Source organism: Rhagoletis pomonella, unplaced genomic scaffold, assembly GCF_013731165.1.
Source record: "Rhagoletis pomonella isolate Grant_MI unplaced genomic scaffold, Rhpom_1.0 Rhpom_scaffold_00006, whole genome shotgun sequence".
Classification (NCBI taxonomy): Eukaryota; Metazoa; Arthropoda; class Insecta; order Diptera; family Tephritidae; genus Rhagoletis; species Rhagoletis pomonella.
In genome coordinates this window covers 49,661,359-49,666,222 of record NW_023458560.1, presented here as the reverse complement: position 1 = coordinate 49,666,222, position 4,864 = coordinate 49,661,359, and the positions used below count along the sequence as shown (strand labels likewise).

The window sequence follows — 4,864 nt, the reverse complement described above, 5'->3', positions numbered from 1 at the left end:
CGATGCTTCCTCTTTTTCTTGTCGAGTTCGTCTTGCTCTCTCATTCTGGTATTTATTGACGTCACGGCCAGTTGCTCTCAGCTCGATTGGCGCAATCTTGTATTCTATCATTCTTGGTGGCAAGGCTGCTATCTACATTGGAGACAGCTATGGCGGCCGAGAGTTGCATATGTACATAGGTGAATCTTGTAGATATTTTCATATGAATTATTTTTTCACATCCAAAGGTGCGCGCGTGTGTATGTATGTGTTTCTGTGAAAAAATGAGTAGCAAACGAAATTATCTGTTCTGCCACTTTCTCGACGTCGTGACATCAGCTCTATTCAAGAATGATAGAATACAAGATTGCGCCAATGAGAGAGGATTTTTGAGCGTAATTTTTGCGTGACGTCATCTTGGTGCAATTGCGAGAGAGAAATGCCAAAACGCTCTATTTATTATTTTTTCTTTGGCTCTTCTTATTTGCTCCTTTCTAATTGAACTCTCCAGTTTTGAACTCCGATCGTTAGCGATCATCATCGAGGATCGCTGGCAGATCGCTAGAGCTCACATGAATTTGTGTCTGTGCACCGGTTTGCTTGCTACCAGCCAGGTATATTCTCAGCTGTCAGCATGGTTGCAAAGACACAGTAAATCTTTCATTTACTTCAGCTAGACGCCTACATATATACACGCTCAAGCTGAAATTTATGCTTACCTACACACATTACCACCTTTATGAGCGGTCTTTATCGCTTCCGCGCGGGATAGCAACTACCGAAAAATGGAAGAAAACCACGATTGAGAGAAATAGAGATTGCGCCAATCGCGGTACCGCTAATCCGCTCTTTGTGATTTTGACAGAATGATCTGTGTGCGTGACGTCATCTTGGTGCAATTGTTGAATGTGAGCATACGAAAAAAGCCAAATAACAATTTTAATATTTGTGCGTTAATATTTCTGCGTGGTTTTAACAATTATTGAGACATTAAAAAGCAAAATGAGGTGTGCAGTGGCAAAGTGTAATAGTGAAAACAAAAGGAAAGCGTGCTATATAAGTTTTTTTTTCGTTTCCTACGGACGCAAACCTGGCGAAAAAGTGGAAGCAGTTCTGTCGGGGAGGACATGCATTAAACACCAAATCGAGCTTTGTGCTATGTGTGTGAGCTATGAGCTTCTGGAACTATGTTGGCCTTTCCTTGGTGAATTGTAGTAGGTATATTTCCATGGTGAATGTAGACAGTTGCTGGTTTAGTTTGCTGGCAATGGCATACATACAAAAGCAGTTTCTACAGTAAATAGATACAGTAATAGATACATGAACTTCACTACCTACTTTTTGTTAGTACCTGATTCTTTTAGTGCTGGTATGAGGTAATGCACCAGTGGATAAGGTCGCCAGGCGCTAATTCAAGCGGCATCTTAACGCGCTGTTACGTACCTAATACAAAACAGTGCCCAAATTATTTTACATTTAAAAGTTCAGCTTAAATTATGTTTTACTGACATAGAATATTTGCTTCCAAAAAAGCCACACTCATGCATCCTCTCGGAAATGGTACAAAAGTCATCAAATAAAAGCTGTGGAGTCAACAGCTGTGGAGTTTATGGTGATTGGCTACCGTCCACAAATATAAATATGCACTCTGCATGGCTTTTTAAAATGGTAAGTCGAAAAATTCACTTTGCTGCACACCTTCCTTTTGGTCTACATGAAATTGCAAACACTGTTAATACATCAATTTTTTCATGTGCTAAAAATCGTACTTATCTAAAGGGCTACATGTCCAAAATTATTGCTACGTGTTCCTAATTAATCAATCTTTGTATATTTATTGATTCCTGCAAAATTGGGCCATGTAATATTAAAATTAACACATTTTTCTGCATTGTTTACATATTTTTATATGCGTTTTGGCATTTCTCTCTCGCAATTGCACCAAGATGACGTCACGCAAAAATTACGCTCAAAAATCCTCTCTCATTGGCGCAATCTTGTATTCTATCATTCTTGGAGAAACCCATTCGGATATATGTCTGTATGCATATTAGGTTGGTCCAAAAATGCATGTGAAAAAGTAAAGTCGAAATTTTAAAGCTCTCACCTCCTAGGATTGTTCTATACCGAAAAAAATTATTGGAAATTAAAAACTATTTAGCGGTTGCTCAAAGTTTTCCATGCATGTATTTTATATGGCGAAAAAAAAGTTTTCGTAGAAATTGTATGGAATTCTTGAAAATCAATATTTTTCGATCGGAAAACTTTATTTCTCTTCACGAGACTTCCAATAGCAATACCCAAGAAGTCTGTACCTTTTCTACGAAAACTTGTTTTTTCCCATATAAAATTCATGGAAAACTTTGAGCGCTTTCAGCGACCTCTAAATATTTTTTTATTTCAAAATAAAAAATAGGGGAACGTTTTTGTCGATAAAGAACAATCCTAGGGGGTGAGAAAATTAAAATTCCGACTTTACTTGTTCACATGCATTTTTAGAACACCCTCATGTACATACACACATATGTACAAATGTATAAAAAGGAAAGACAACCGACCGCGAACAGTAGTGCGACTAATTTGATGAAAAAAACAGAAACAAAAACACTGAAAACATAAACAACGAAAGCAATAACCATTGCTGCAATAAAAATGAAAAATGAAGAAAAATGCACAAGAAAATTGAAAAATGAAAACTACTGGTAATTACTTATCTACGAATGTGGAAATAAAACACACCTACACGGCTTAGATACATAAATATGTACATATATATTTACATTCATTTACGTAGATTTTACGGTTTTTATTTTTTTGCTTTCACAAAGTTTTTTGTAACTACTTAGCGCACGTGTATATGTAATTTTAAGTTTTATATGCACATATTTTCTTATTCACAAATTAACTAATGAAATGACGATTTAATTAAAGCATTTTATTTAGTTCATGAAATACAACAACACATTTCAATAAACGACTTAAATGCAGAGCAGCAGCTAGAGATGTGAATAAAGAAATGTGCATTCATGCGACATAATTGTGTACATACATATCTTCACTAGCAGTGGCGTAGCCAGGATTTCGCGAAGGGAGGGTTGGGGTTAAAAAAAAACTTCAGCGATAGCTTAAAGGTGAGACCCTCAATGGCCGGAGGCGTCGTCTGTGTGTAATTTTCACACATACATATACATATGAGCCATTCTTACCGTTATATAGTTCTTGTCTATGTATGAAGAGCAATCGGTCTTATAAAGGTTTTGTAAAACTCTGCTCTTAATAAGGAACATCTATTCTAAAAGAGGTTTATAAGGCTCTGCGTGTAGACATATTTTTATAGGACTCTTTTTTATCCTGTTTGCTTTTCCATTTAATGATTAGTACAAATCCTTTACAAATTGAAGCTTTCAATTTATACATTTCTATAAATTTTAATTCTTAGGGAAATTACGCATTTTCTTTTCGAAGTAGGGTTTGTCTTCATAAAGATCATAAATTCTATTCAGTCCTACCATTTCGTATTTTCGTAATAGGCAAAAGGCAATAATATTTCTCATAAAAACGAATAAAATTAACGGGTAGAGTCTTGAAATTTGCAAAAAAAAAGCATTTTCGATGGGCCCCCTAATGTATATTCACATTAGGGCGACCCTTATTCAAAAATATATTATTTTCAAAATTTTCGATCTTGCCACTTGTGACAAAAAAAAATATTTTCTAGAACATTTCAACCCTCGAGCGACCCTCAAATGCCATTTTATTCAAACTTTTCAAAAAGGGCTCAAAATGACCCTTTATCGAGAGAGCAAATGGGTTGAAGTGTTCAACAAAATTATTCCTCGTACATTTCGTAATGGAAAACCTCTTGTATGATTTATACGTCGATTCACAGAAAAGAATTGGACCTGCCCCTATTGTAGTTAGGAAATTCATAAGAAGACAAACTTTGGCAAATTAATTGAAATCACTTGTTGTTTGTTTTTATTTATATAATTCGCGTCATGCAAAAGTGCTTAATTTTATCCATGAATAAGGCATAGTTTACGCGGTGTGCAGCTCACGCTGAAGAGATATACATACATATAGGAGAACAACGGTCACAACTCGAATCCCTGATGAGAGTATAACTCGATTTGCCTAAACATTAACTTTATTTGCTCTAGGTTTTAATTTTATTTGCCCATAGTTTAAATCCACTCGCTGAAAGTTGAAATCCCTTTGCCCAGAGTTTAATTTAATTTGCCAAAAGTTTAACTTAATGTGAGAATATTGGGTCTCATGCATAAAAAGGCAGCTGAAACTCAGACTCTATTTTTGCACTGATGGAGTGAGCTCAAACTAAAGAATTTGTACTGAGAATCGTCTCGGAGTTTAAGCCCGCTTTTCATGTGAGAGGCCCACAATAATAGCCTTGCTGCTGATATTTCCAACGATCAGATCTCAGGTTGGAAGCAACCGAAGTCCAAGCGTACACAACCGCTCCCTACCAAAACGGTAAAGCAAATAAGAGTTACAATCTTAGGCCATTACAATAAATAGGAATGCCTTCTGGACAGACTCAGGGACACCACAGCTTACAAGCGGAATCCTAAGTGTTAGCAAAATCCAATGGGCTATGACACCTTTCCAACCCCATATTTAGATCTACTCCGGCATTTTCGACCCAACTTCAACATACGATGGAACGCATCAAATTCTGGTTAAAACACTAGGACAGGTAGAGTCCCCACACAATCTACCTTCCAAGCTGGAAATAATATTTTTACCCACAGCCCAGCACGTCTACATCATCTATGGGCTCAGTAATTGAAAGATCACTTGAAATTTAGGAAAATACCTTAAAAAAAAATCATTGGCATAGTAGGAGCTTTTAAAAATCTTGGTGACC

General features: G+C 36.3%; 1 protein-coding gene across 1 annotated transcript in view; it reads right to left on the bottom strand.

Annotated features, from left to right (window-relative positions):
* LOC118740897 (protein bowel) overlaps positions 1–4,864 on the bottom strand; it is an 81,090-nt gene that overhangs the window by 37,645 nt on the left and 38,581 nt on the right. The gene's annotated exons all lie outside the window — the stretch shown is intronic.